The sequence below is a fragment of the Aotus nancymaae genome, unplaced genomic scaffold (genome assembly GCF_030222135.1).
Source record: "Aotus nancymaae isolate 86718 unplaced genomic scaffold, 86718_ANA_hifiasm-v0.15.2.pri h1tg000036l, whole genome shotgun sequence".
Lineage (NCBI taxonomy): Eukaryota > Metazoa > Chordata > Mammalia > Primates > Aotidae > Aotus > Aotus nancymaae.
The window spans coordinates 42,669,851-42,693,872 of NW_026988450.1; the positions used below are offsets into that span (position 1 = coordinate 42,669,851).

General features: G+C 42.0%; 1 protein-coding gene across 1 annotated transcript in view; it reads right to left on the minus strand.

The window, feature by feature from the left end:
- CDH17 (cadherin 17) overlaps window positions 1–1,360 on the minus strand; it is an 81,449-nt gene extending 80,089 nt beyond the window's left edge. Inside the window, exon 1 of the mRNA XM_012438613.2 lies at window positions 1,276–1,360. The gene's annotated coding sequence lies outside the window, so the exon portion shown is untranslated. The remainder of the gene's footprint in view (window positions 1–1,275) is intronic.
- Between the last annotated feature and the right edge of the window lie 22,662 nt (window positions 1,361–24,022).

The window sequence follows — 24,022 nt, forward strand, 5'->3', positions numbered from 1 at the left end:
AACTTCTCAATTTGTCCTGAGTCACCTACTTGAACTTTTTCATGGAGTAGAGAGCTAACATTCACTGGATGTGTACCGTGCACCAAGCAACATAGTAAGCTCTTTACCTACTTATCTAATTTACTTCTCAGTAACTACTTGGTTAGACAAGTCTCTCTGTTTTACAGACAAAAAAAATTAAGGCTCAGAGAGTGACAGCCCTCTGTTCTGTGCCCACAGGCTAGAAAGTAATAAAACTGGCCTAACCTATCCGGTCAACCCTGAAGACTCATATGGCCCTATGACCCACTAGAAACCTCTTTGGTAAAGAGCTTGCTTTGTTTCCTACTGAGAGCTGAATAGCATGCATCTTCCTTTCATCTAAACATGTGTTTTTCTTCTTCTTACAAATAATGCCTCATTTGCTATTTAAGTTTTTGAAGAAAAATAAAGACAAGAAATTATTAGATAATGTAGTGTCCTTCCAATCTGCTGCTTGGCATCCTCTACCACAGAGGGCATCTGTCACCATAAAGTCACCTGTCATCAAGAAAAGACCAAGATAGAGGTAAAGACTGGACCATTAAAGATACCAATAAGCTATGTGTGACTTAACAGAAAAATAAACACACGTTTGCAGGTGGCACATCCACCACCACAGCCAAAAGCAGCCCAGGAAGCTGAGTAACATGCACACCAGCCTCTCCTCTCACATGTGTAGGCAGGTCTGTCTGTCTCCGTCTTCAATTCTTACTCCAGTACTTTTACAAAAACACTTCTCTTCTTCTCTGCACTTCCCCTCCCTTGCTGTGTCCCAGACAATCCTAAGAATCCCAAATTGAATCTCATTCTCTGAGAAGTAGAATGCTGAGAGATGACATGCTTTGTGAGAATGTGATTCCAACCCCAATTTCTAGAATACAAGAGGCCCAGAGCATCTTAAGACCAGGCACTTTTATACGCTAATCACAAAGAATGTGTGGTATACTTGTTTAAACATCAGAGAACTCAATCTCCCCTTTAATTCCACTGCCAAGCTTGATTTCACTCTAGCCACTTCATCAAATGAATTTATAAAATAGAGCCCAACGAAAAGAAATTACAAAAAAAAAAAAAATTGTACTCTACAAGCAAAACTTGTCACGCCAGCAACAAATTTCCCTTCTCTGCTTGCTACATAGCCCACCTCAAGGAAAACATTTGTCAAGTGGCTTTTTAAGTTCCCTCCCCTTCCATCTACTTTGTCCTTCTGGAAGAAATATGTTACCGACACAGTTAAGACATGTCAGCCCTTACCTTTCTGTAAGTAACAAAATGGTGGTTAAAAGTCCTTGTCTCCCATTCAGTGGTTGAGACTCTTGCTGCGACTTTAGTATCTCTCCAGGGAACACTCCCTCTGCCCTGCTTTGCCTCCCAGCCTCTCCCTTCAGCTTCAGTCAAACATTAACCATGAACATTTTTTATTGATCTTCGGGAACCACTGGGGTATCATAAAAAGTGTCATTTACATTTACCCTAGGAAAGAAATGGCTTTGTACCAAAAGAAGTGTAATTTACATCTAATCCATCTCAAAACAGGTTGCTACATTTTTCGGTGTAGTCGAGTCAATGAAAAGACAAGAAGTTCCAGTGGAAAAGCTTTTTGTGTATTCAGCTATCTCCATGACATCAAAGACTTTTGTTCATATTTTGCTCCCCCAGCACTTGGCACAGGAGACTCGATCAGCAAATATTTGCGTAGATTCCATCTCGAACACCAAAGAAAGAGCAGGGGCACCATTTCTGAGCAATGACACAGTTCATTGATAACCAGCCACAAGAGACATCGTAAATGATTCAGAAGACATGAGGGAAGGCGAAATCTAGCTGGGCCTGCTTCTGAAATCCAAGGGTCCCTTCCAAAGTCTACGAGAAACAGCTGATAGCAACTTCTACCCCAAACCCAAACCAAGTCCTTTCCCCACCACAATTCAGGGAACAGAAGTACCTAGGAACAAGTTATTTTTCCCTACTCAAAATGAAGTTTTTGATTAACCAATAAAAGGCAATACCCTCAGATATCTCAAATCGAGGCTTCTTTTAGACTGATTCCTGATTTCCACGCCTCGGTCACTCTGGGAATCCACACTGAAGGTGAGCATCAACGTCATGTTTGCGTCCAGTGTGTCACACCTGGCCCTGTTTCTGTGGACCTTCTCATGCTCATTTCTGGGCTTCTCCTGAGCTGGGGTTGTGATTTCCATTCCTTTCCAGGTGTACACCTGGCAGGGGGAAAGCACGAGAGCCCAGCCCACTCTCTAGAAGGGCTCCCTCCTTTCCAGATTTCATGAGAAGGCTTCGTGAGTGCTCTAAGCCACTGCGGGAATAAACCTCATTTATTCCGGGACCTGCAAGTGAAACCATCCAGTGCATGACAGCAGTTAGCATCCTTGGTGGACTGGTGGGTTCTGCAAGGGCCCTTCTTCCTTTGTCCCACAGCCAGCACCACTCATTTCGGAGAACGAGGTTATCCAGGATAAGCACTTCTCACATTCATCACACCTCTGCCCTCCCATTGCTGAATAAAGTGTGCTTGTTCTACAAAGTCAAATCGCTTCCACTTGCCACATGTTTCAGTTCCTGGAATCAAGGGCAAGCATCTCATCACACAGCATTGCTCAGAAAGAAGTTTGGATCTTCTTTGGAAATTTTAAAATAATAAAGTGCTTTTAAATTTATGAGTTTTTTCAAAAATAAAATGCATACATATATATCATTTATAGTTACTGTTTTTCAGCAACAGTAACAATGTTTGTGACATGTTGGTATATCAATTAAAATTTTGTTTTCTCACTTAATCTTTATAGCATGTCTGCAAAGTAGATTCCAGTTTATAGATAGAAAATGGGGGCACAGAGAGGTTTTATTTCTTGCCTAAGTCACACAAACTTTGACTACAGAATTGGGACTCCAACCCTGATCTGATTCAAAGCAACTATTCACTACAATTATAGACTCTGCCAGATTCTTTCCTTTCAGCTTTATGAGAGTCATTAAAAAAAAAAAAAAAAAAAAAAAATCCAAGGGCAGAAATCCCTGTACGAGCCCATTCCTGTTGGAAGACGGCCAAGTTCCAATATGGAGTTCCTCTGTACATCACATGCTACCTCTCACCCCCAGCTTCCAACTCAAAGAATTAGGTTGATTAAACACTAAAAACACCAAAACCACCCATTAGAGAAATTAACAGGTGATTGCTTTTCTCAATTACAGAGGCTGTTTCTGTACTCTGGGATACCCGGTTAACAAGATTCTGAGAGCTGTTCATATATTCCTTACATGGTTTATGTATCCTTCCAGATGAAATCCAAAGAGTAAGAGCATGCATGTTCCAGGGTGACCACCACTGCATTTTAGAAACCCATTTTCATGCAAAAGTGAGACACTGCTAGTTCAATAGACTTGCTAATAACAGGAATAAGGAAAATGTAATTGACAAAGATTATGGATTTAATTTTCCAAAGCAAAGGAGATATGATTTATAGGATAAAAACAACCGAATGCCAGGCACAGTGGCTCACACCTGTAATCCCAGCACTTTGGGAGGCTGAAGCAGGCAGATTACCTGAGGTCAGGAGTTCGAGACCAGCCTGGCCAACATGGTGAAACCCCATCTCTACTAAAAATACAAAAATTATCCAGGCATGGTGGCAGGTGCCTGTAATCCCAGCTACTCGGGAGGCTGACTCAGGAGAATCACCTGGACCTGAGAGGCAGAGGTTGCAGTGAGCCGAGATTGTGCCACTGCACTCCAGCCTGGGCGACAGATCACTACATCCAAAAAAAAAAAAAAAACTGAACAAGTGAAAGGACTTGGGCTTGTGCTTTTGACTTACAGCTTCATGATGGTGAAAACATTTCAACACTTTTGTCTATAATCATGTTTTAAGAATTCCTCCAATATTATCCCTAGAAAATGCATAAATAATTAATGAACATTTGTTAGTAAGAAATTAGGTCTAGATAGTCTCCCAGACGGACAAATAAGTTATGAAAACTTGGAATTATTCCTAAAAGTCAAAGTATGTTACATTCCTAATATTTTTATTCTTTTTCTATTTTATTTTATTTATTTTTGAGACAGAGTCTCGCTCTGTCCCCAAAGCTGGAGTACAGTGGCACAATCTCGGCTCCCTGCAACCTCCGGCTCCCTGCAACCTCCGGCTCCCAGGTTCAAGCGATTCTCCTGCCTCAGCCTCCAGAGAAGCTGGGATTATAGGTGCCCACCACCACGCCTGGCTAATTTTTTGTATTTTTAGTATACAACATAGAACCTATCTCTACAAAAAATTTAAAAATTAGCTGGTGTTGCCCAGGCTGGTCTTGAACTTCTGACCTCAGATGATCTACTAGCCTTGGCCACCCAAAGTGCTGGGATTACAGTCATGAGCCACCATGCCTAGCCTATTTTTATTCTTTAAAACTCAAAATGGAATCTATGAGTGCTAATTTTTTCAATTTTTCAGGTACTTGCATTTTATATGTTCTTTATGTGTTACTTATTACACATTCAGAATATTTTATCATGAGTCCATCAACACATAAGCATCACCTAATATAAGTGTAAAATAATATTTTAATTACTTAATATCTGTCTTGCTCTTGTTAACCTGACGATGGCAGGAACTTTGTCTTCAATTAGCACTCAATAAGTACTTCTTACTCTATTCAGCTATTTAATTCAATAATTCTAAATAGTTATGATTACCTGCAGGCTCAACCAAGGCCAAAAGGAACCCAGAAAAGCAAATTATTTTGAACTGCATGAAACCTAGAGTTCACAGTTTTTGTTCCACATTGATTTAGTGGAATGAAGTGAAACTAATTTTCTGCTAGTCATTATTTTTAAACTGAAGCAGAATCTTCATTAACTACATTTGCTGGCCAGGACAGAGTCCATTTTCTGGTAAATTTAATCAAAACAGCTTCCACTTTCCTGTAGCTCTTACACTTTTTCTTTTTTGGAAACAGGGTCTTGCTCTGTCACAGGCTGACAGGCTAGAGTGCAGTAGTGCAATCTCATCTCACCGCAGCCTCGGCACCTCAAGCTCAAGCCATCCTCCCACCTAAGCCTCCCAAGTAGCTGAGACTACAGGCACGCACCACCATATCCCACGTTTTGTAGAGATGGTGTTTCACCATGTTGCCCAGGCTGGACTCCAACTCCTGGGGTCTAGCGATCTGCCCACCTCAGCCTCCTAAAGTGCTGGGAATACAAGCGTGAGGCACCCTGCCCGGCCTATATTTACTTTTGAGTTTGTTTGGGTTTGGGGTTTTTGTTTGTTTGGAGGCTTTTCTGTTGTTGAGTTTTGTTTCAGCAGTTTTGCAAACCAGAACACTTGAGAGAATTATTACAAGATTTAAAACTTAGATAACAAAATCAATCATTAGTTTCAAGTAAAAAACATTGAATCGCCAGGTGAGATGGCTCACACCTGTAATCCCAGCACTTTGGGAGGCCGAGGCAGTCAGATCACAAGGTCAAGAGTTCAAGTCCATCCTGGCCAACATGGTGAAACCCCATCTCTACTAAAAATACAAAAATTAGCCGAGCATGGTGGCACTTGCCTGTAGTCCCAACTACTCAGGAGGCTGAGGCAGGAGGATTTCTTGAACCTAGGAGGCGGAGGTTGCAGTGAGTCAAGATCCTGCCACTGCACTCCAGCCTGGGTGAGAGTGAGACTCCATCTCAAAAAAAAAAAAGAAAACATTGAATCATACACAATGCTGTTTAAAAATCTTAGCTGACAGCCACCTTGGTGCTCTTCTGAAAAATATTTAAGGAAGACAGTTTAAGGCTAGTAAAGATTTTCTTCCCCACTATCTCCTCTGACAGAAGTGGACCCACTTGGCACTTTGTTTATTCCAGGAAGATTTTTAACTTTATAGATGCTGGCTCCAAGCAACTGCCCAGTAGGCAGGGCCCTTCATCTGGTTTCAGCTACCTGTGCCATGAAACTACTGGAGAATCTCATGAATGGGATGGCTAGTAAGTATTCACATCATCAGCTGTACATTGGACAAATGTGTTCCAGATCTTTCCAAACTAGAGTTCCCTAAAACTGGGTCTTACACTATGAAATCCTGGTTCAGGGTATGTCCCTGGGTCTCTTGCTCTGTTGCCCAAACTAGACTGCAGCATGCAATCATGGCTCATTGCAGCCTCAATTTCCTGAGCTTAAGTAATCCTCCTGCCACAGCCTCCAAAGTAGCTGGGACTACAGGCAAGTGCCACCACACCAGCTAATTTTTGAATTTTTTTGTAGAGATAGGTTCTATGTTGCCCCGGCTGGTCTTGAACCCCTGAACTCAAGTGATTCTCCTGCCTCAGTCTCCCAAAGTGCTGGTATTACAGATGTGGCTCACCATGTCTGACTGGCACTCTAGATTTCTGATGCAGGTGGTTACATGGGCCTTTCTGAGAAACACTAGCCTGGGGAGTCATTGCTTTATCCGCAGTAAATATTCTTTAGCAACACCTGTATTTAATTGAGATTAATTATCCCACACGTAGAACCCATTTCTGCAGGAATGTCCGAGCTAACCATGCAGTCAGTCTGATGTTGAATACACAAGCTGGATTTGGTAGATACAAGCATGCTCATCTTCCCTCAGACATATTTTTCTCAGCTAAGCTTTTTATTTTATCTTGGATTTTCTTTAAATTCCAAGAAATTACAATCATCTTACTGGTTTTCTGAGACCTATCTCTGCCTCTTATCAGATTTCACCTAACAAGCTTTTGCTCCCATCCAGCTCATGCTCAGATCCTGGCATCTGGCTTCCATCTTCACTGCTCCACTGAAACCACCCTGGCCACGGTGGCCAACAACCTCCTTGTGATATTCAGATGGACACTCTTCGGTCTGCACTTCACCTGACCTCTCACAACAATCAACACCATGGCTAGCTCTCCTCAAATTTCCATTTGCCCTGGCTTCCTTGCCAATACTCTGATTTTTCTTCTATCTCTTGAGCCAGTCCCTTGCAGCCCTACTGTGGGCTCATCCAACTCCTTGGGCCCAATCCCAGGTTATCTTGTCTCGTCACTCACTCTGGGGGGCAGGGTCAACTCTGCTCCCATCTACTTGCCAACATCCCAAGTCTCTCTCTAGACCAGATCAAGGCTCTGGTTTTCTAGATCCAACTCATTATTCTACAGCTTCCCCAATATGTCCCATGTGCACAAGAAACTCCACACAACCAAAGTGAACCATCCTGTTTTAATTTCTCCAAAACATATGCCTCCTAGGACACTACCCCCTCACGTTAGCCCTGTCAGTCATCACCACTTAGCCAGACAGTGTGCAGTGACTGCCTAGGAAGTCCCATCATGGGGACAAGGAGGAGACCAGTGTCCATGTTATCTTTGTTTGGAAGGACTAAGACTTGGACGCGAAGGCTTGTTAAATGGTCTCCCTTCTCTGCCTGTGAGTCTCTCACTAGACAGCAAAACAGCACTGCCTCTGGAAATTCTTCCCATAAGAGAAGTATTTCCTGGGAAAGAATATTCTTTTTAATAAATGGTGAAATTGATCTTCACATGCAAAATGATGAAATTGGACCCTGACCTCACAGCATTCAGAAAAATTAAAATGTTTCAAAGATATAAGGGCTGAAAGTATAAAATTCTAAGAAGAAAGCCGAGGTAAATCTTTACGACCTTGGATTTGGAAATGATTTCTTAGCCACGGCACCAAAAGCACAAACAACAATAGAAAAAAAAACAACAATAAATTGGACCGGACTTCATCAAAATTAAGACCTTTTTTGTTTCAAAAAACACTACGAATAAAGTGAAAGACAATTTATAGAATGAAAGAAAACATTTGTAAATCACGTATCTGACAAATGAACTGTATGTAGAAGATATAAACAAATCTTACAACTCAATCAAAAAATGGACAAAGGATCTGAATAGAATTTTTTCAAAAGATATACAAATAGCCAAAAAGCACATGAAAAGATGCTCTTCCTTAGGCATAAGCAAAATGCAAATCAAAACCACAGTAAGATGCCATTTCATACCCACCAGGGTGTTTCACACCCACCAGGACAGTTATAATAAAAAAGAGATAATACCAAGTATTGAAGAGGATGTGGAGAAATTAGAATCCTCATAAACTTCTGGTGGGAAAGTAAAATAATGCAACCACTTTGGAAAACAGTCTTGGAGTTTTATCAAAAACTTAAATATAGAGTTACCATTTGACTCATCAATTTCACTCTTAGGTGTATAGCCAAGAGAAATAAAAAGATCACACAAAAACTTGTACACAAATATTCATAGCAACATAATTCATAATAGCCAAGAGGTAGAAACAACCCAAATGTTCATCAGCTGATGAATGGATAAAATGTGGTGTATCCATGATAGACTATTAGCCAGAAAAATATATGAAATACTGATACACACTACAGTAAGACTAAACCTCGAAAACATTATGCTTAGTGAAAAAAGTCGGACAAAAAAGGCCAAATATTATATGATTTCATTCACATGAAATGTCCAGAATAGGCAAGTCCACAGACACAGAAAGTAGATTTAGGAGTTGCCTCCAGTTGAGGGGCAGAGAGAGAATCAGGAGCTGAGAGCTAAAAGATACGGGGTTTCTTTTGAGAGTGATGACAATTTTCTAAGATCTATTGTGGTGGTTGCACAACCCTGAAAAAAACACTAAAAACTACTGAATTGTGCACCTTACGTTGATAAACTGTATGGTATGTGAATTATATCTCAATAAAGTTGTTCCCAAAAAGAAAGTATTCCCTGCAACCCAGTGCATATTCACTGCAAAATAATGAAATTGAACTCTGACATAAATACACGAAACATAGGCTAAACATTTTCAGTCACCTTGATCTAGGCCCTTCAGATCATTTTGTTCGATTACCAGAAATGTCTTGGGGTTTTCAAAATCATTTATTTTCCTTTAAGTATATGAGGGGGGTTTTTTTGTTTGTTTTTTACTAATTTTACCTATTATTTGACCTCTTTTGTGTTTTACGCTAGTAAGTGTAAATAAGAACATTTCAGTGCACAAAGATTATCTTTGCCCTGAATAAAGAAGTAGAAAATGACAATGTGAGCCCCTCTGATAGTGTCTCAGCTCAGGCAGTTTAGCCCTAGATAAACCCCTTGACTCAACTGCCTGCCTAAAAGAGAAGACCGTTCCCTTTCTGCGTGACTAAGCCTAGAAAGTCAGGAGATGAGGAGGCCAAATTCTCCTCCCTTTGATTTTTCCACTCAGGATTACATTCGGCCTGTTCTCAGGAACAATCCAGGAGTTTCTGGAAAAGCCATGTTACCTTCAAACCAGAATTTTCCAATAGTTACAGGAGGAAACACAGGAACTGAAAGCTCACATCTGCAATCTGCATAATTCCCCTGCCTTGGGTGGTCCGTGGGAGCAGCCCCGAGTGCAGGGGAACGAGGAGGAAGAACAGAAGCCCTGCTAGGGAGAGACCCCCTGGCTCTATCAATAAGCCTCAGCCAGCGCCAGATCCCTTCAAAGGAGGCCTGAGAGGAGGCCAGCGGAGGACCCTCACTTCCTTGCTGGAGTCCCACTTGGCCCACATGCTCCTGCTTTAAACCTGATTAGACTGACCAGCTTCCCCAAAAGGCAAGGCTCCAGAGGGTTTTGTTTGTTTGAATTCCCAGATCTTCCCAGGTCAGCTTTCCTAAGCATGAGAAAGGGAATTGCCTAGAACCAGGACTGTATCTAAAGGGATTTATAGACAGAGGTAGCTGTACTTTTTCTAACTTACCACTTTATACAAAAGAAAATCGATGGTAGCTAACTACACAAGACTTGACTAGAAGTTTTCCAAACTCCTCCACCCTTTATCTCTGAAGAGAGGGTTTTTTCTCCACACAAATAATAGGTTTTAGTACAGGGGTTCTCAACCTTGGCTGCATGGAGCCATGGAGAGATTCTGATTTGACTGGTCTTTGGTGAAACCTGGCGGCAGTCGTTCTTAGTTTCCCTTGGTTCCAATGTGCAGCCGAGGTTGAGAACTACGGCTTTCTGTCTACCCTCTACCCAGCACTTTTGCTCTGCATATATTATCTCATTTAATCTTCACCACAACACTGGAAGGTATTTTTACTACAAGTAAAGAAATAAAGGAACAAAGAAGATACAAATTGATTCTCTAAGATTTGAATCCAGATCTGATTCAAAAAATAATCATTAAAGCCTGAGCTGCTACCCTTGGCGACGCTGCCATGGACGCTGCTGAATGAGCCTCCTGCCCAGCCCTGCTTACCTCTCAGGAGATGCAATCAGACAATTGGGGTGTGGGGATCGAGTCCACTAAGCAGATTGATCAACTCAGATCCACAGCCGAAATATCAATACTTCCACCCTAATTACATTCTCACCTGTCACCCCTCCCACTCAATCTTTCTGAGAATTACATTTTCAGGAATCCTACCCTAGCTGAGAAGCCTGCTTAGGTAGCATTTTCACGAACCAGTAATACTCACCACTTTATCCCCTAGAGCGTTTCCCCCGACAGCTCCACTCCAACTCATGTCCTCTTATATTTCCTCCCCATCCGCCTTGTTACAGACCAGTAGCACCACCTGACCCCCTCAAATGCGGCCACTGTCTTTCAGCTGGCCAGGAAGCAGGCCTCCTCTTCCACAGCTAGTAAGGAAGTGTTTAACTTGACTGTAGCTCGGTTTAACTCAGACAAGCCAGGCCTAGCCAACAGATACTGTTCAGAGTTATACATAACGCCAGGAGCACCTTGCCCCCAGCAATATGAATTATCTTGATTCAGTGGACTTTCTAAAATGTACCCTCCCCTCAATATTGAAAATCCAGTCCCAGACGAGGGTAGAAAGTGGCTCCCAATACAGCCATCCTGACCTGGAATTTAACATTGGTCTGCAAGGACCTCGGACTTTTTGAAATTACTATTTTTGTATATCTCTGGAATGCAGTTTCCTTTTCTTTTCTTGTCACAAAGCAAAGAAGTATAGAAAGAATTACCAAAAGTAAAAGTGAAAATATAAAAAAATAAAAACAAAAATAAGGAATTACCAGGGACCCAGTCCCACAGGACTCAGGGTCAATGGCATATTTTCCGAGCTTGACATGGGCAATGAGAACTTATTTGTCCCAATCTTGATTCAGCTCCCTAATAATCCAGTATTCTTTAAGGCATATTGGTTTTACGGTAAACACACCTGACAGTAGTAAGTTAAGCATGATACTATATGGCAGATGCACCTGAATGTGTATTCTGAGCTCGGGAATCTGGGCGTGGCCAACGTGGAGATTGATTCCTCGTCTATGAGGAACATCTGAGCATCTCCCACCGCACCTTCCACCCTCCACCCCATCCCATGGAACGTGGGCAATACTGGGGCTGGAGGCCCTTTGTTTTGAGTTTAATGAAGGTTTCCAGGTGGAGGTTATTAGCAGGAGCGTGTTAAGTGAAAATGCTGGATAAACTGATGCTTTTTGCAAGTAGTTGTGCTTCTCCTGTCCAGCCCACTGCCACTGGACTCTGTCCCTCTGCATGTGAGCCCCTAGTAAAACCCATGTCTCATTTGCTGGCTCTGGGACTCTTCTGCAGGCTCTTGAATCTTGCACCAGAGGTTCTTGAACCTTGAATCCCTATAGGAGTTGATAGGGGTTGGGCACAACGCTGTTTAAGACTGAAAATTTAGAGACTGGTAAATTGAGACTGAATCCCAATTTCTATTCTTCGGCTATTCTTTGGCCTGGATATTCTTCATCAATACAGGTTTGGAAATTCTAATGTGAACCCTCAATATCACACCCCTCCTCTGTTTGTTTGGGCTCATAATTATAATGGCCCAACCAAGGACGTAAAAATTGAGGTGGATTATGGGTCTTTGTTAGGGAGATCTGAACCCTGTTTGTCTAAAAATGGTACCAAGTTATTTAAGTACATGTTGAAGGTGTGAAGAGAAGATCCCAACATTTTCCATAAATTACTTTTCTAACGAGAGTTTCAGCTCCACTTCTCCTGACTTAAAAGTATTTTTCATTCATCCCCCAGCCACACTCAGACCAGAAACTGATAGCAGTTAGCCTTATCTGTCACAAGCCTAAGCAACTGGTGGCTGATCACCCTATCTCATGCTATTACTAGGCCGTTAGGAAGCTAAAATTAAAACCTGGTGTCATTAACATACCAGACCAAATACAGAGAAAGCCACAGAAAGTCAAGTTCAAATCCTCTTACAAGTTTCTATTTTAAAAAATAAAATACAGCAAGCTTCACTGAGAGACCTTAAGATGGGTCACTAGACATCACAGTAAACACAATTTTTATCGTACTGTTAATATTCCTCAGCCAATCAATGGCTTCTGGAAGCATGGTGGGAACCCTGATTTCTGTAGGTAGCCACTAAATCGTTGCCCTGACTTTATAATCCTGCAGCAATGACTTCATATTTTGTGAAGTCTAGAACCCTTTCCAGTGGGAAACCTCCACACTTATAGCCAAATTGCAGAGACCCTATCTAAAGCTGGTTTAAAGATGCAGAATTTATTTTGCCACCAGAAATGTTCATGTATTGGATTTAGGGGTGGGCTCAAATTTTGCTTGACTATTTGATTAAACAGTTACTTTGATGACCTCTATTTAGCTCATGTCTATTCTGTGCCAGGCACTGGGCAACGTGCTTGACTTCTGTTATCTCTGATGTGCACAAATCTGAAAGGCAGGTCAAATCTCCAATCCCCATTTACAGTTAAGGAAACTGATGCTCACAGAAGTCAAATATCTTGCTCAAGTTCACATAGCTGGCAGGTGACAGAGCCAGGATTTGAATAAGGCATGCTGACCCACGACTGTTGCCACAGTGAAGGTTGTTCCTAATCTATGCCATGTCCTAGTCACCACCTCTACCCCGACACCCTGGCCGCACCCTTCTCTCATCGCTTGCCCTTGTGGTGGCTTTATTGCTACCAACCAGAAGAGGCCTTCGAAGGTAACTGTTTTACAACAGTCTAAAGAAGAATCTGAAGAATTTATGCCAAAACTGAAATCATTGCTTTGGGCAAACTCTAATGTTGAACTAGGCAATGTTAAACCAGCCCTATTTACTCTTAAGCTCTTATACCTCAGGATATATTTACATAAATTACCCCAGACAGCGCTGTCCAAATACATTGGTCTCCATTTCAGAAACTGCCTGGACTCACTAAGTTTCTCCTGAGGTTGGGGAAGGCAACTGCTGATCGCTTTCTTTCAGCTTTTCCAGGCTTCAACCATGTCTGCCATGTGCTGTGGATCATGAGGAAAAGTTTCTCTTCTAGAAATCCTCCAGCTAATAAATGAAGAGAGGGCAATAAAATTAGAATATTATCATTTTGCAAACCCCTACGGAAGTAAGTCTAGGCAAGGGTCATCATGGCTGTTACCTCACAAAGAGAGACAGCTGGTCATCGTGTGCCTGCTCATAGATATGAAATGCTACTTATGAAGGATTCTTGCTGAAAGCATCGCATCTGGATCACGTCAAATCGATTCTAGATTCACCCAACAATTGTGAAATTGCCAGAATCAAAATGGAGTTGCCAGTGTTAAAAATCAAAACACACCCTGACAAATGGACCTGTGGGAGACCATGAAGGCAGGTTCTCATGCTTGTATGCCTAATAACAAAGCTATCACAAAAGTCTCAAAAACCAGTCTTGCAAAATGGCCACTGCAACTTTACACAAAAAAATACTTCCACAAGGACATCTGCCCAGCAACTGCCTGTCCAGCTGCACTGGAATCACCCTTGTTATTAATCTTTATAGCCAAGTATAATCCTTTCAAAATAATTATGTAATCCTCCTCATTTTTTCCTTTGAAAACTTTTGTCTTTCTTTACCTCCCTGAATCCATGCATAGTTTACTATGGCAGACATATTCCCATTGCAATGATCTATTCCCAAATAAATATTTTCTTTTAGAAAGCTTTGCTCTGTTGTTCAGTTTGACTATTAAGAGGAAATCTCTTTGCTGTGATTGTATAGAAGATGTGGAGATATTCTCTGTATTGGCATTTTTCTGTGTCTTCCCTTGATGAAAGCAATGGATGGAACGTTAAAGGACAACTTAATAAAGACTGTTCATAGTAGTGTTAGTTAATGAGATCCATCCAGAATATAACTTTCTGATAATCAATTTGACCAGAATAGTGAAAGAGACCCAGAAGAGTACACATAGTCAGATACCAAAATTCACCTTTAAAAATTTTATACTGTTTTCAGAAATCATACCTTTAGCAATGATATCAATATTAATTATTCTAAAACATGCATAGGAAGGCAAATAAGTAATTATGTTAATATTGTCTGGAACCAAGATTTTAGGTAGAAGAGAGAAGATCTACAAATACAAAATAAAAGAAGCTAAACTTTAAAAAAATCCCTGTGATACTAAATTCAAATTCAGAATCTTAGTATGAACTCATGATGCATTTTCTCTGGAGCAACGTTTTCAATTCTGTCCACTAAAAAAGGCTGGGTACAATGAGCAACTCTGAAGCAATGGGCAGCCCTAAAACCAGCTTATAATTTTAAAATACCGTTGGAAAATGATATTGAAAGGAACCAAGCCTCCTTGGAGAAATTGCTGATCATAGGTCAGGGGCAGGAAAAGTGCATGTGCCTAGCACATTTGTCTTACCAGACAGCAAGGAAGTTATGGAAAACTGTGATTGTCTTGAAGCATTTAGAAGCCAAAAAGAAGTGGCTACCACTAGGAAAATGTGGAAAAATTTGAGAACAACTAAGAACGATGACAAATCAAATGTGTTAAAATCCACAAGGTCATAATTACACTTGACCACAAATACTCACTGACCACCTTTCATGGATGCCAGGGAACCACGTGATCAACCTGAAAAAAAATACGGGGCAGGAATCAAGGGTTTAAGCTGTCCTTGCTGTATTAATTGTATATCGGGATAATTTTTCAAGGTAAAGTTTCTCTTTATGTCTTTCAACTAGTAAATGAAGGAATGATAGATTTAGAATATTGCCATTTTGCAACCTCTACTGAAATAATGATATAAACAAAGGTCATCAGGGGCTGCTGCATCACAGAGACAACTGGTCGGTCTGTGTCTCCTAAGAGAAGCATGCGATACTCCTAATGGAGGATTCTTGGCAAATAAATTGGACTTGAATCAGATCAAACTTCCAATTCGAGAGTCTAGAATTTATAGGAAATGCTGGTCAGAGAAACCGGTTGCAGATGAAATGCACTTCAGGGTTGCAATAATGCAATTAGAGAAATTTGAATGTTGTCTATTTTTAAGTGTGATAACAGTTATATGGTTTTAGTTTTTAAAGAGTTCTTATCATTTACCAATACATATGGACGTTGTTATGGATGAAATGGTTTTCTGTCTTGGATTTGCCTCAAAAGAATCCATTTGGCTTGAGCAGGGTGGCTAATGTGGTGCAGAGAAGCAAAGATGAAACAAGATTGGGCATGAGCTGATTCTTCCCCATGCTGGGTGATGGCATATGGGGATTCATTAACTCGTTACATTATTCTCTTTTCTTTTTTTTTTTGAGACGAAGTCTCACTCTGTTGCCCAGGCTGGAGTTCAGTGGCACAATCTTGGCTCACTGCAACCTCCGCCTCCCAGGTTCAGGCAATTCTCCTGCCTCAGCCTCCTGAGTAGCTGGGATTACAGGCATGTGCCACCACACCCAGCTAATTTTTGTATTTTTAGTAGAGACAAGGTTTCACCATGTTGGTCAGGCTGGTCTCAAACTCCTGACCTTGTGATCCACCCACCTCAGCCTCCCAAAGTGCTGGGATTACAAGCGTGAGCCACCGCGCCCAGCCACATTATTCTCTCTACTTTTGCTTATGTGTTCAGTTTGCTTCATATATATATATATATTATTATTGTACTTTAGGTTCTGGGGTACATGTGCAGAACATGCAGGATTGTTGCATAGGTACATACATGGCGATGTGGTTTGCTGCCTCTATCCCTCCGTCACCTATATCTGGCATTTCTCCCCATGTTACCAACCTTCCTACCCGCTGTTGTCCCTCCTCTAATCCCCCCGCAACAGACCGAAAATGTACCAAATGGTAAAGACCATTGACACAATGAAGAAACTGCATCAACTAACGGGCAAAACAACCAGCTAGCATCAAAATGTTTTCAGTTTTCTATTGGAAAATGTCAAAATGAGAAAACTCAAGTCACACACACATACACACACAAACACACATCCTATTCTTGTTTTTGAACAGAGAGTCTGGGTCAGTAATGGGTGAATGGTGATTTTTATAAAATAATCAAGGCATTTACCTCCTTAGGATAATAATGAACATGTTCTCGTTGGAAAGCTGCCTGAGAGGAGACTACTCAACCACAGTACCGCATGCTGAATTCTCTTTATTTCACATTCTCAATCTGGCCTTACAGAAAATATGAGTGAAGATTTCTGAATTAGAAGGAAAAAATTGGAAGTCAAGGTACTAAAATGTGTATTGAAACATGAGAACTGTTCTACCTCGTGAGCATTGAAATAGTGTAAAATCTCTCCCCTGAGCTGGGATTCACGTCTAGGTGAGTGCAGGGAAACAGAAATAATAGCACATGCAGGCACAAAGCCAGTGGCCTGGGAGTGAGGGGGGATGGAGGGAAAATGGGAAGATTGTCCACTTGAGACTAAGCCTCGAGAATTTGCAGGAATTGTGGGGATCGTTGCAGTATAATTTAAGGTTCTAGAGAGTTTTGTCTGACTCTCCAGCAGTCAGGAAAATCCGAGCTGACTCAGAAAATCTGCAACAAGGTTGCAAACAATTATGCTACATGCCATTTGTAAATTATCATTCCAGACCATGCACTAAGCATTTTACATTAATTGCCTTGTCAAACCACTATGACATAGATATTATCACCACATTTTGACAGAAAAGAAGGAGGAGGTCCAGGGAAGTTGAGTAACTTATTCAAGGTCACACAGCTGGTGAGTGATCTAGCTTGTCCTCTAACCTAGGGCAGTCTGCCTGCAAAACTCTTTTCCAGCTGTCTGCGCTTGGGTTGCCATGGAGCAGCACTTTATGGACACCAATGTCATATGACTCCGCTGCAGGGATCATACAGAGAGCATTTCCTGGTAAAAATTCTAACCCTTGCAAGAAAGAACAACAGCACATTCAGGAAAGCCAGTGAGTTCTGAAGACGGATCATGCCTCGGTCATTTATGTAGGCAGCAAATTTAAAAGCGTCAGAGAGACTGGCAGGTGCTGATGAAAAACAAAAATTAAGAACATGTATCTCCCAGCTCCTTTTTCCCATTATCTTATATCACCTTTAAATAGATCATGAAGGATATTTTAGACAAATGCAGCCCCTTTTCCCTGGTGGCAAGTAATGCAATAAAAGCTAATGTATTTAGCATCCTATTGATTAGAAAGTAGTGATACAATACAATGAGAATTGATGACTACAGACATGATTCAAACGTGGCCAGATATCCTAAAGAAGTTTATGACTCATCATCAAAACACAATTATATTCCAAAGAGGCAGAGCATTAAATGTATTTTATTGAATTAAGTTTATCTGACACTGTTCAGCCACAAACGGTCACGTGAAATCCATAGAACCAGAATAACTGATTAGCCAGAATAACACATTCTCAGACCGCGCTGGTTTTTCTACCATTGGATCTAGACAAACATGACCCTCTGCAGCATACACATTGACTGCATCACTTGAAGACTGTGGAGAGAATAGACTTACAGCTGAACTGGAAAGGAGATGATAGAAAATGTCTGGAGACAGTTATTTCATAATACATCATTTCTAGGAAGAAAGTAAGCACTATAATTTGGGAGCCTGCAGTGATGGCTCGGTGCATTGAGTGAGGTCTCTGGCATCAATTATGTTTGAGAAATAACATATGTAAAGGGCCTGTGTATGCCCACTAACTGGCAAGAGCCCCTAAGTGGCAGCTATTGTTATCATTATCATATGATAGTTATTAAATCAGGATGCTTGCCTTGTAGGTACTTACAATAGAACTAGGTTGGTAGAAGCTGGCTTGTGTTGTCTTTTGTCTTCAAAAGAGGAATAGGTGTGTGTCTTTGGTCTTACTCTGAGTTAAGATTCACTTAAACATAGTGCAATCTAACAATCACCAAACTATTCCTCCATTTTCTGCTTTTAATTTATCTCAAACAAGCAAATAAATGAAAAGCAGGCATGAGACAAAAAGGCTATTTTCCACAAAATCTCTGTGGAAAAAGGGCTGTGAGCCCAGTTGTTGAGTGAAGTTCCTCAGTCCAGAGAAGGCAGCAGAGAATGCCAGTGTTGGCGGGGTGCGGTGGCTCACGCCTGTCATTCCAGCACTTTGGGAGACCAAGACAGACAAATTGCTTTGAGTTCAGGAGTTCGAGACCAGCTTGGGCAGCAACATGGCAAAACTGCATCTCTACAAAAAAATACAAAACTGAGTGGGGCATGGCCACCACATGCCTGTAGTCCCAGCTACTCGGGAGGCTGAGGTTGGAGATCGTTTGAGCCTGAGAAGTGGAGTTGAGATCATGCCACTGCATGCCAGCCTGGGTGACAGAGTGAGACCCTGTCTCAGGGGAAGGAAAAGAGAAAGAATGTCAACAATGTTCTCATTGTCTCTCCATCTCTCTCTGAGTCAGTGCTCTCCAGAGAAACAGAATCAATAGGATGTATAACTCTATACAGAAAGATGTATTTTAAGGAATTGGCTCATGCAATTACAGGCTGGCAAGCCTAAAATCTGCAGGGTGGGCTTGTTGGCGGAAGACCCAGAAAGAGCCTAAGTTGCGGCTGGCATCCCAAGGCCAGCTGTCTGCCGCAGAATTCCATCTTGTTGGGGGAGTCAGTCTTTTGTTCTTTTCAGGCCTTTGTCAGATCAGATGAGGCCCACCGGTACTAGGGAGGGCAACCTGCTTTACTCACAGTGCACAGATTCAAATGGTAACTTCATCCAAAACACTCTCACAGAAATATCCAGAATTATGTTTGACTGCATACCTGGACACTGTGGCCCAGCCAAGTTGGTACAGAAAATTAGCCATCAATCTTTCCCTCTTTCCCTCTGTCTCTGTCTCCATCTCTCTTTCTCTCTCTTTCATACACACACACAGACACACACACACACACACACACAAGCAAAGTTTATCACAAAGTAATATCACAAAGAAAGCCTGAGTGCAGTGGCTCATGCCTGTAATCCCAGCACTTTGGGAGACTGAGGTGGGTGGATCACCTGAGATCTGGAGTTCAAGTCTAGCCTGGCCAACATGGCAAAACCCTGTCTCTACTAAAAATAAAAAAATTAGCTGGGCATGGTGGTGCACGTATAGTCTCAGCTACTCAGGAGTCTGAGGTAGGAGAATCGCTTGAACCAGGGAGGCAGAGGTTGCAGTGAGCCGGGATCGCATCATTGCACTCCAGCCTGGATGACAGAATGAGACTCCATCTCAAAAAACGAACAAACAAAGTGAGGAAGGAAGCATGAAGGTGTGATGCCAACCACCAAGGCTATCTTGGGACCCTCCAAGAAGGCCACCCCTGAGGAGAGGAGCATCAATTCCAAGTAGGATTTCATCTCTTCTTTCTTGAGAAAAATAATTCATTGATTCTGAAAAACAGCATTCATTATCTACCTACGATGCTATTTTTAAAACCTCTGAAGTAAATATTGTTCTATCTCCATCTCACAGATGAAGAAACTCTTTTCGGTTAAGTGACTTGCCCCAGCATCCATTGCTAAAAGATGGAAGAATCTAAAATTCAACACAGGCCCTCAAATGTGTCTTGTGATTGCTCTCCACGCTGCCCCGCAGGTAAGGAAAACAAGAATGTCAGCAGATGTCTCTAACGGAAGAAGCCTGCGATGGTGAGTGTGGAGTAATACCTGTTGTTCCAGGATTCTGTCTCTGGTTAGGGGACTTATGGGAAGCAGCACTCACAGATATACGTCCAAGCCTGCGGCCTGCAAACCAGAACCTCTCCTTCTAAAGAGATCTGTAGATGCTTCTGGGAGCAAGAATTGCCCAACCTACCACACTCTCTAGACAAACGTCACCTGTTGAAGATTCCTACTGAGGCCCTGAAAAGGCTCCCCCATGGGCCATCTGCCAAGCCTCTGATGTCTGCCAACTGCCAATCTTAGAGCTAACAGTTGCTTATAGTTTGTGGCACAGCTATTCCAAAGAACTACCGAGATGCAGGCAGCTGATGACAAGGCTGCTGTTTAGCTGGCTCCTCACAGCACCCTGAGCGACCCACTCCAGGGCTCCCCTTGGGAGACCATGTCCTTGGATCATGCTTAGAACTGCCCTTGTTCATGGCTGGATGTTCAAGAGGGTGGAAACATGGAGAAGGTGGTTGTTATAGAAGCACTTGTGCTGTGAGCTTTTAAAGTTATGGTTGGGATTAGTTCTGGGAACGTGGTCTACCTTCTTTCTTCTTCCTGCGCCCTCTTCCAACCCTCCTCACAACTTTGTACATCAAATGGCAAAAATAATCTTATTCCTGCCTTAGTTCACTATCTGACCTTCAGTAGGACCATAGGCCTGGGAAAGGGGGAGAGGTCGAGTGTGTGGTAGAGCTACAGACATTCTAGATGCAGACATGATTGAAAATCACACCCCAGACCATGATGGCATGTCACCCAGCTGGGACTTCAGAGTAAGCTAGTTCTGCCATGGCCACCTCCTAGTGACAGCAACACAGGAGGGCCTGCCTTCCCCTCTGCAGTGCCACTTGCTGCAAACACTTGGCAGGTGCACATTTGTCAAAGCTCTGAATATCAGAGCCAAGCTGAAAACCATCTAAGTCAAGGCAGCTATGTGCATGTCCTAAATTATCATTGCAGAGGGGTTATCCCAGGCTGTTTAGTACAAAGTTAATTATCGGAAACCAGGAAAATGGTTGCTTTAAGTCAAAAACCACATTACTAGTAATAAGGTGATAACCATGAAAGGATTCCCGTACAGAGGGTCCTGCACCAGAAAAAAGATAACATTAACTCATTCTGGTCTGAAAACATTAGCTATGATGTACTTACTATTATTATCACTATTTTCTAGTGAGGACACTCGGACCCAGGGAGCTTAAGTAAACTTGCACCAAGTAACTCAGCTCGTGAATTGGTACCGCAGGACTTGAAGCCAGGAAGTCTGATTCCCAAGTCTAAAAACATAACCACTCTATCATACTGCATTCTGATTGTATAACTTTTCTGTGCTTATGAGGCATTGTCAGGCCTGTTGAGATTTATCATTTTTTAAAATTCTTCCATCTTATTTTGCATAATAGTATCACATCCATTGGTTTACAATAAAGACTATAATAAAATTGTATGTTTTCTGGCCAGGCATAGTGGCTCACGCCTGTAATTTCAGCACTTTGGGAGGCTGAGGTAGGAGAATCGCTTGAAGCAAGGAGTTCAAGTCCAGCCTGGGCAACAAAGCAAGACCCCCTATCTCTACTAAAAATAATAAAAAAAATAGCTTAGTACAGTGGTGTGCACCTTTAGTCCAACCTGGGCAACAAAGCAAGACCCCAACTCTACTAAAAATTAAAAAAAAAAAAAAAAAAGCTGCACACCTGTAGTTCCAGCTCAGGAGGCTGAGGCGGGAAGATTGCTGGATCCCAGGAGTTTGAGGCTGCAGTGAGCTAGGATCATGCCACTGTACTCCAGCCTGGGCAACAGAGTAAGACCCCATTTCTTTTTTTTTAAAAAAAAAAAGGAATGTTTTTCAAATGTTTTATAATTTAATTTTTTGTCCCACTAAATAAGATCTTATCTGTGCCATTTCTCCATAATTTTCCAAATACATGGCTTTTACTGGGCTAGGCAGTTTTAACCCAAGGAGGTTGTTGAAAATATGAGATCAAATACTCACAAGGGAGTGGGTACTCCTTCCCTTACACCATGTTGCTTCCTTTAGGTCACATTAAGTTTTTGTTCCTTTCAAGACTGTTTCTATTTTATCAGAAATTAAGACTTTAAATTCAGTACCAATTCATTTTCACATCTCAGTGAAGGATATGAAGGAAACTGAAGTGAGATTTGGGTTTTCTGGTTTTCACTTTTGGGGAGAGATATTTTTTAACACGGGGTCTTCCTAAAGTCATACCAGGGAGATAATCTTATTCTGGGTCTGTAGGTAGGTAGGCAATCTGTTTCAAGGTGAATAGAAATTTTATAGGGTTTTAAAAGATGTCATTCCAGTGCCTTAAACAGTCCTCAAAGCGTTGCAGGCAATACTGTGACCTGATTCTTCACATAGTTGCTGTGACGTCATAACACCTTTAAGCCTCAGTTCTCTCAACTACAAAATTGAGTCAGCAATATCTACTTCTTGGGTTTAGTAAGACGTTAGTAAAATACTAAAGACAGACAGGCACAGTGGCTCACACTGTAATACCAGCACACTGGGAGGCCGAGTCAGACAGATCGCTTGGGTCCAGGAGTTCGGGACCAGTCTGGGCAAACATGGCGAAACTCCATCTCTTTTGTATCATAAAAAAAATACAAAAAAAAATTAAGACAGGTATGGCGGCATGCACCTGCAGTCCCAGCTACTTGGGAGGCTGAGGTGGGAGGATCACCTGAGCCCAGGAGGTTGAGGCAGCAATGAGCCATGATCGCACCATTGCGCTCCAGCTCGGGTGCCAGAGTGAGACCTTATCACAAACAAAATAAAATAAAACCAAAACAAAAGACCTAACACAACGCCTGACACAAGGATGCAAAGAATAACCGCTGTAATTTCCCCAATTTCCCTAGTCAGAGCTCTACCAATCACCGTCCCTGACTTTGGATGTGCTTAACTCTTCTAGATCCTGTTTCCTTGTATGTGGATTTAAATGTTAAAGGATCCTGCTGACCTGGACTCCCTGTGATTACACGATATCCTCTGTCCCCCTGCCCCTGCCCAGTGTGCTGCTGACTGCCCCCGGCCCGGGCTGGCACTCAGACCTGGCCCAGGCTCCTATTAGCAGATTTTCACATCTTCGCCCACATCTACTATCTCCAAAACGTCTGCACTAAGTGTGCCCGTCATGCACTACTCAAGCACTTGCCCAAGTGTAAGGCTACCCCCATTAAAATGAATGTGGGACCGAAGAAAACTCAACTTGAAAAGGAAAGGGAAGACCCAAGTTTGCCAAAGAATTTTCTTAATGTTCTTATTAATCTAGAGTTGGCAGAGCTAAGGTTCCCCCCAAGCAGTGGAAGTGTCTCTTTTGCATTCTTCCAACACTAGCATGCTCCAGCCCAGAATAACAGAAGCACCACCTCTCTACCCACTGTCATCAGACTTGCTTGGAAACTGGACCAAAGAGTAAAGCAAACCAAGGATGAACTTAGTAAACAACGGAATGCTGAATGAATAAAACGGTAATTACACACTAGCCACTGTTTATCGAACACTTACTGTGCATCTAAGTACAACCATGTAGACATTTAATCCTCACCACAATCCTATGATGTAGGTAGTTATTTATGAAGTAGGAATTTTACTTATCCTCCTTTTCAGATGAGGGAACTGAGGCAGAGGTGAGGTGGTCCATCTTCAGAACGCTTCTTCACCACCACGTTATACTGCCTATGATAGCAAGAGTAACAATGATGATAGCTTATATGTAGTGAGTACCTGCAATGCACCGGCAGCTTTATCAATGTAATAGGAACAGGGAAACGGTTTCTGTAAAGTAAAACAAAAAATAAAAAGAGCTTGTAGATGTCCATATTTTAGGTGAGAAATTCATCTCCGAGGTACATGGTGTTTTAATGTATTCCAGTAGTTTTCAACCCTGGCCACACTAAAGTGGGACCTTTTAAGCAATGCTAATATCTAAAGTCTACCCCAGAGCTGGGTGTGGAACCCAGGTGTCAGTAATGTATTTTAACTGTTGAAATGTTTTTAACTTTGCAGATCACTCATGTGCCCAGAAGGCTGAGAACCACCGGTTTACTTCAGCCAGACAC